At 40.5% G+C, this 8,843-nt stretch overlaps 1 long non-coding RNA gene across 2 annotated transcripts; it reads left to right on the forward strand.

The window, feature by feature from the left end:
• Positions 1-13: 13 nt before the first annotated feature.
• LOC109369600 lies at positions 14-4,265 on the forward strand. 2 transcript variants are annotated; one of them, XR_002118840.2, is made up of 3 exons: positions 14-275; positions 1,147-1,325; positions 3,970-4,265. It is a non-coding gene; the product is annotated as an uncharacterized LOC109369600 (long non-coding RNA). The 2 variants fall into 2 exon arrangements; XR_002118838.2 differs by lacking the exon at positions 3,970-4,265 and adding an exon at positions 2,707-3,292.
• Positions 4,266-8,843: the final 4,578 nt, after the last annotated feature.

The following is an 8,843-nucleotide window of genomic DNA, read 5'->3' on the forward strand; positions in this document are numbered from 1 at the left end:
AGAAATCCTTACTTCCAGCTGCTCAGAAGCTGAGCATTTCACTATTTCACTCCCAGTGAAGCAAGTCAGCCAGCGGTTCTACTCAAAGATCTTCCAGCAACAAAAGGGGGATGGGGGGTGGGGAGGCAGCGGAACAGGACAGTGGATTCCATCAGCCTGCCTACCTCACAAGCCTCAGCAGAACCACAGTAAATTCCAGCTGCTCCAACTCGCTGCTTGACCCACGTGTTTCTCTCCCATCACACACCAACCTGATGACAGAGCTCACCCAACAGGTATCAGCATTTGCAACTTGCCACATGCTATTTACTTCACCCCATCCCATAGAGCCCTTTTGCTATACAGATGACTACTGCCTGCTTGCTTCACCACTGAATTGTCATATACTAACAAGTATACTTCTGCTAGTTCTAGGAGCTCTAGCAGACTTTATGCTCTTTAAGTACAGAGGAGAATGAAGGAAATAACATCACTGAAAAAATATAAGAAGTACCACAAAAATTCCCAATTTGATTGTAGAAAAGGGGAAAAAAAGCCCATACAGGACTTTCCTGACTGCCTGCTTTTGTTTAAAGTATTTTTTTTTAATTGTCAATAGCTATTTAAGCTATAACTGATACGTGAAAGAGGGGATTAAAGTAATTAGAAGTTCAGCCTAGCAAAATGCATGCTGCAAAATTTCCCATTGAAGTTAAAGAGACATTTCCTTTCTGCTTCCATTTAAAACTGAAACGTACAGACAGTATGACACAGGACAGAAATCCCACCCTGATGTGAATGGAGCTAGATGCACAGCCAGAGATAGCGCTCACATGAGCGGTAACCCAGTCATTTAGAAGATATCCTCATAATGCTGGGAGGGAAAGGGCAGGAGCCAGAACACTGGCCATTCTGCAGGAACAATGACCTCAGCAACTGTCAGCAGTGCCTTCTTACCATTGTTCACTCTTCCCGAGATAAAGAGGCATTTACAGATAGCAGACAATGCAACAAGTAAGAAAACCTTCCACATTTGCACCGCTTTATTTCAGATGAATCATTTCAAACTTACATAACATCAAAGGCAAAGAGATTTCTTCCATTTTGAAAGACAGAAATGTACACTTTGGTCTATATCAACCTGCATCCCGAAATTCCTCCTGACAGGCAGCTATCGGACAAGGATTACGAGACAAGAACTACGAGATTTCATTCAGAACAAGGCACGTATTACTCCATCTTGCATCTCAGATGGCAAACATAACCAAACACCCTGGAATATAGAACAAATTCCTGGTAACAGCATAACAGCAGAGAAACTTGGACTAGCACACAGAATTAACCTGGTAAGAAGAAGTAGAAGGAAAAGGGATTTAGCAGAGACCCACACGCATTTTCTATTCCTATTTGTAGTTCTTCTTAACACATACACCCACACCTCAGCTCCTCTCCAGAAACAGGAGGGCAGGAAAGACATTCAAGGAAGCAAGTAAATAAGGGCAAAGGAAAGCCACATTCCTGACACTTGGTTACAAACACAGCTGTTATCAGATAGGGTTTGGGGGAGCCTGCTGAGGTGGTGCTCTCACATGGAAGGGAAAGGTAGAGCGTGAAAGCAAGGACATCTGACCACCCCCTTCATGTTTCAGCCACAGGGAGAAAGACAAAAGGAGTTTCCACATGCCAGCATATGTCTTTCCTACAGTTTCAAAGAAATTGTTACCACCTTTTGAACTAATTTAAACTATCAGCCCGTGCACAATGTGAACACTGAGATCAGTGCCTCCTGTCCCTGAAACAGGGCACACAGTACTCTCAGAAAGGTGATCCCTTCATTTACCTGTGTTCCATCTAGGTCCTACCTTAACTACCACTTACACCAACACAACCAATGACTTTGGGTTACACTTGCTTTCGTGGCTATCTTCACAATACTTTAAAAAAAAAAAAATAGAGAGAGAGTGGAATTTAAGAGGAAGCAGCTTGATAAATCATCACCATACTAAAAATACTGCTCTTTCCCATTTATCTGGGAATATTTTCAGATAAATACTACAATTGAGGAGGATCATCCAAACCAGTGTGTGTGATTATCCCCATTATTTCCAAACGCAGTACAAGAAAGGATAAGCAGTAGATGCATTTCAGTATATTTTATTCTCTCTTTTTGGACTTAACTGTAGTCTCAGGAGGCCAATGTCAGGGATTATTTCTCATCTGAACTTTTGCACACTTTTCATTTTAAGTGCTTGGAGTAGGTTCTGAAGTGCTTCCAGTTTGCTCTGGAGTCTTACTATCTAGAACTTTGTAGAACTTTGTCCTTCAAACTATTCTTTATTTGTTTAACATTTAAATTTGTTATGCTTTTCTTTCTCCTCCCCATTAATTGCCTTCAGCTTTATTACAGAAAGCAGTAATAAGCAGAGGAGCTAGCATTACAGATACAAAAACCAATACAGCTGCAACTTCGGCAACATACCTAAGTTCCTATTATGGTTCTTCCAGAGGTTGGGTCTGATTGTATCATCTTGATTTAGAATCGCAATCTTCAAATACAGCTATTCAGTTAGTCTTGATGAAACAATTCTGTGAGTAAGCCTTAGTCATAGAACACTAGGTTTCACAGTAATCATCTGGAGAGTCCAGACACCTCAGCTTTGTGCTAAGATTCTCACTGCTGGGGAAGGCAGAGGCAAGAAAGGAGTGAAAAGCCTTTCTGCTTCACAGAGGTCTACGAAATACCAAATGGCAAAGGCAATGCTCAGCCAAGATGCTGTATCAGAAGAACCTGGTGGCAGACAGAACTTTGAAGTGATACAGTTCCTTGGTTATTAACTTCAGAAGGCAACACTGCATATCTCATCTTTTCAGACACCAAAGATCTGCTGCTGACCATAGCGTAAACAAAACTCTGATAAACAGAATTCTGATATGCAGTCGAGAAGCTTCCTAACTGCCCCCCAACAAGACAATATTCCATGCTCCAGTCAACCAATACTTATTTTTCAGTCTCACCACGTAAGAAACATAGAACCAGAAGGGTCAGTAGGTGCAAGACGTGTATGACAAACAATATTTTCAGCTACATACTGACAAGGTACTTTTACAGATAGATCCCCTAGCTAAACCTCAGCTGTTTCCCTAGGAGCTCCAGGGGACACCCACCCTCTAATCACCACCAACGCAACTACAACAGCACAACTAGGAAACATACACAGCCGTTCTACACGGCTGCACCTACAGCATCACATCCACTTCTGATAGAAGTATCCTCGGTTCAAGTCATCACTATGTTGTTTATAAACAGTGGACCTTTCCCATTTCCTTTAGCTAAATACTCCCCTTTCGGGGAGCATTGATCTACTCCACATCATTCAAAGGAGTCAAACAAAACAAACAAAATGAAGCCCACTTAGTTTTCTCATGAGATAACCCTCCAGGAATTTCCTTTCCAACATAGCCATGCTATTAACAGAGGGGCTTAACCTGTAAATGATGGCCAATCACTTTCCACAACTCAGTTTCAATACTGAAGGAAACACAAATTCTTTTGTCAGAAATCCGTGCCTCCAAGCTTGGCTTCAAGATCATAATATCCACTAGAAATACTATTTCAAGGAATCCAGATTTACGGGTTCGCCAGAAAAACTACCTTACATGGGGTTATTCAGAACAACGTTGTTCCAAATAACGCACAGGAACAACAAGAAGCATCCCGAGCTCACAGAGTTAACATGATCTGGCCTTCTCCCAGATATAACTGTGGGGAAGCCAGCCATCAAAAATGAACACAAATTACAGATTTATTACAAGCCTTGGAAATTGTTCAGATAAACAATACTTGCCATACCTAGCCCCAGGTACTGTTCTGATCCCATATTAATTACACGTCACTAATTGTTTGATAACACATTGTCAAGTAACACCTTTTTAGAGTTACTTCTTGAGTTCTGCAGTTTTGGTAATTTGAACTGTTACATTCTGCTACAGACAACTTACCCTTACATAGCATGACTGAAGACAATCATGTTTCCAGTATTTATTCAGTGAAGACAACCACACTTGCTTCAACTTTGCCACAGGGACCTCATCCATTGCAAGTCCCGTTCTATAGAGTCATTTATAAAAAAAGCCTGCTTAAAAACCAAATCAATATTAATTTGAAGTAATTTCATATTAGTTCCCACCGTGGCAGCCATTATCCCACTGTGTAAATACCCACTCTGAAAAATAAACATTCATGTGGAAAATGAACTTAAATCCTTATGTGTTTTTAAATGCAATCTGGACAATCGTATCTTGTCCAGAGTGGTAGAGCACACTAATTTCCACTCAGTGCAAGTAAAGAAATGGGACCATTTGTTAAATGATTGCTGACCTAGTAGGGCAGAGGAAAGACACTGCTATGGACCCCATTCAAACCAGGCAAGAACAGGCTCTGCAGTCCCTCGGGACTGTGAGTTGAAAACTAATTACTGCCTGGTTGAGGAGCAGTGAAGGGAAATATTTTGCAAGGAAGCCTCTAAGAAAGATCTCAAATGAAAAAAGGCAACGGAGAAGAACACGGAAAAACTACAAATCAAAAAAGCTGCCTGCTTTTGCATAATTCCTATTTTTAACAGGTCAGAATTTAATAGATTTAGTTAGGTGAGAGGGACAACAAGACTGAGAAGTACCAAGTTCTGTTATTGCTTTTCTGCTATGGAAAGCTAAGTAAGAAAACACATTATAGCAAATTATCCAGGCCAACAGGAGTAATAGCAACCTTGCTCACCTCTCATAAGAAGATGAACTCCTACCACAATGCTTCCTACTGCTACCATGTTACTGAATTTAGGCTACCTTCCCCCACCACAAAAGGGCAGAAACATCTGCTTGTAACAGATTAGGAAACAAGAATCCTGTTAGAGATTACTAAATACCCTTGAGAATATCAATACTTTTTAAAACATAATGTCAACTTAATTTCTTAGCACTTAGGTTGTGCTTCATGCTTGTAAATATATGTAAACTAAAAAAATCTTAATGGGTGAAGGCTAGAAACAACTCTGAAGAGTTACTAAAGATCCCACAGAGTTACAAATAACAGGCGTGAGCAAAGTACCCAGTCCTGCAGGCTTGCTTGTAGCCGACAAGTTCCCCAAGGGTATTCCAGGCAAGGAAAATCTATGGATAACAGAAGCAGACATCATTTTCCCCAGCCAAGTCTCTGCCCCTGTGACCTTGGCAGAGCTCACTGCTCCCCTGGATCCACAAGACTCAAACTGGATCTGCCAGCATTCAAATTAATGCTTTCTTCATTTTCTCAGCACAACTCCTTGAAGCAAGAACATCCCCGTGTTTGTGAACACACAGTGCATATTTGAACAATATGCCCCTAAAATAGCATAATTATAAGAAAAGACAATGTTTTCAAGACATTTTGGACTCAACATACATAAATGCACAGAACCACAGAATTCATTTTGAGACTTCCCTGTGGCTATTTGCTTAATCAGTACGTTCACTGAAGAAGTCATTAGCAATATTATTTGCCTGAGAAAACATTGAACATAGCTTGATACTAATTTTTGCTGCGTTTATACTATGACCAGGAAAAATTCAGGAGATACAAATGACTGATGTCTTTCTTAACCAGAGGGTAGCTTGCTGTACAGATTACATAACTTCAAACATCCTATAAGGTAAAAAAATAAGCCTTTGATTCAAATACCACCAATTAACTCAAACAGACATCTAGAGTTTGACTCCCTGTAAACAAACTAAACATGGAGACCACAACTTCTTACATTTAGACATGTACAGCTTTGCAGCCTTCACACTGACCGACCAGATGTGCTCAGTGCACACCTCCCAGTGCACCACACATCACCTTTCCTGTCAGTCCTAGAGCATGGGAGAACAAACCAGAAGAGAAGATCCTACTTCACAGTGCCAGCTGATTGGTATGGCTGGTAGCACAGCAGGCAGTCCAGCGCTTGGTCTGAACATCACTGACTGACGAAACTGGTTTTGGATGAGTGTTTTTAAGCCTTTTTTCACAGTGACATAAGCCCTGTATCTATTCTCACAGTATGCAACAGCACAATGTGTGCCTTAACATACCTGTGAAGCACAATAACCCATTTCTAGTTGTCTTCCTCCAAACAAGGATTAGTTAGCTGCTCACTGATAAGATTTTACTGATTTTCCATCCTATAAAGATAAAGTCAGTTCCCAGGCACAGTCAGATCTCAATCTCTGTTCACAATAATCTTTGCCCTATGCATCGAACTAGAAGTAAACTCCATACATACTTCACAAAAACGAAAACTGTAGAGCTCTGATGATACTGGAAAAAAACCACCTCAACTGCCATTCAGTAGCTGCTGTTGCCTATCACCATAGTTGTAAGAATTTAAGTTTTAAACTTTCTGGGTAATCTTCTTTCCTGAAAACAATAAATAAATTGAAGTAATTTCTTAGGTCCACGCACAACCTAAAGAACAATATCAAAATTAAATGTTTCAGGATTGTTTCCAGCAAGTAGAAGATAATTTCTGATGTTAAATTCACTCAGCTTATTTCTAGTACCTCATGTTACTTCTTCACATGCATTTTCTACATTTCTTTATTGTTATGCTTGAAGAATCTCACCAACATTGAAAGAACTGATCCAACGTTCTAGTGCTTATAAAGGTCTCAAAGTGAAGAACAAAACACTGTTACAAAACCTGTATCTAGACTTACGCATAGTATAAAGCACACTTGAAAAGCTGGTGCGTATAGCCTCTACAAAGAATGAAGTCATCAGCGTCCTTGAATGTGATTTTGGATAGAATATTAAGCTATGTTTATGAAAACCATAAGAGGAACCAAGAAGTCCCAGCAATCTGTGAGTATTGAACTGTTACTGTGACCCATTTCTCTACTTCTCATTGAAGCAGTAACAGATACTTGCCTGGAGCTGGAGAAGCAGTTAGAAGAAAAATCCAATTAATTACAGGACTGAGGTGAAGGGAAGGGAAATACTCCCTGCATGTACATTTAAAACTATAATGAAGTCAAGAACTCAGGTTCAAAATACAAAAGAGGTCAAAGAACTAAAAATCCTTCTCCTTACATCTACTACTAAGGAACTTCCCCCTTCTTTTTAAAATCCAGTGCAGACTGCATATGGACCCTCAGCTTAAAGGTGGAGAGCTTTACATCTCATTACTAATACCCTGACACAGTCATTCCCACAGCATCCATTAGTATTGTTCAAGACTACATTAGAAGAGATTAGGCCCTCAATGTTTCACAATCATAGCCACCACTAGATTAGGCTGCAAGCAAGATTTCATTTCTCCCACCATTTTGTACTGTACACTACCAACAGCTACAGCAAACACTGAAAACCTTCATAAAGCACATTCTTTCACAGCATAGCTGTGAAAAAGTCAAGCAACCGAAAGTGAGCGGGAGTAGAAGGCAGCAGGAAATGCTGATAACGGGGTGTAACACAGCAATGCCAGCCAACATTCCCACACGTACAAATCAAGAATTACTGAGCTAATAAAAAAATTGTTTTAGTTCTCCTCTGGTCAAGTGTGCCAAGATAAACACGAGCATGGACACAGACATGGGCATGGACACAAACCCTCAGAAGCTTACAAGTATGTTAAGGAAAACTTCTGTTAAGAGATAAACATTCATACCCTTTGTTTTAATGCACTACACTCCTCAAAATGAGAAACTGGATACTGCGTCCAGAGGGGTGACTGAAGGAAACAAGACCTGAAACTTAACACAGGAGTCCTCCAATATTCTCTTATTTCTGAAATATTTATCATCTCTCCCTCATCTTCTCCATAACTATTAAAGCTATAATCAGTAGTCCAGGAATTATTAGCTGAAGTAGAATTACACTGCCTACATACTGACAGGAAATTTTGACAAGAAAATTCATGTGAACTGTATAGATAAGAGTTAAGACTTGGACAGTGTTACGTGACAAATTAGGAGCAAGAAGATAGGCAATAACTTCAACAGGAGACCATCACAGGCTGCAAGATCTTATTTGACAAAAAAAGGTCTGAAAATAAACCGGTGAAGAGTTACAGAAGAAGCAGACTATTCTGCAACACTCTTAATTTAAGATAACTTTCAGCGTAATTAGTTTGGCTGCTATCGTAAACATGCACAAGGGCTCAGAGTGCCAATTTAATGCCAAAGACTTGGAAGAAGTGTCAGGTGACTGCTAAGGGAAGAGGCAATGCTCAGTTTTACTCCAGTGAGCATGCACACCAGTCCAAAAACAAAAGAGGTAAAGCCTGCGTATTTCAAAAGTTTAGAATGTTTGGAGTTTATTTTGTTTTTAACTTCCTAAGACATTGCACGCATACGAGGGACATTATTTTTCCACAACCATGAAAGCTAACTATATTTCAAGAGAAGATTTTGTCCTACAGGTGGAAACTCAGCACCAGTTTTACATGAGAGCACAATGTGCAACATTTCAGCCAGTGCAGTTTCCCACAGTTCCTCACACAGCAGAATTCCAACACAAGGTTACTAGTTTTAGGAACAAACCATGCTTACTTTCACCATCACGCTTTCTATTAATCTGAACAAGGTAAAAGTAAGTCCTACCCATCCGTACAGCTATGTGACAGCACCAGTTTGAAACGTAACGCAGAACAAATTGCTTTGCTAACTGCATGCATTTATCGCTGATATTTCTGTGTACACATCGGTTAATATGTAGTAAGAAATCTCTGATGCATACTTAGAAACCGAGTACACAACCGAGTAAGCGGACACGGGCGCTTCGCCTCACCGCGCGCCCAGCGGTGGGTGCCGGGCTCACGCCGAGGGGCCGCAGCCCGGCCGGCCGCCCGGTG

Source organism: Meleagris gallopavo, chromosome 12 (genome assembly GCF_000146605.3).
Source record: "Meleagris gallopavo isolate NT-WF06-2002-E0010 breed Aviagen turkey brand Nicholas breeding stock chromosome 12, Turkey_5.1, whole genome shotgun sequence".
Lineage (NCBI taxonomy): Eukaryota > Metazoa > Chordata > Aves > Galliformes > Phasianidae > Meleagris > Meleagris gallopavo.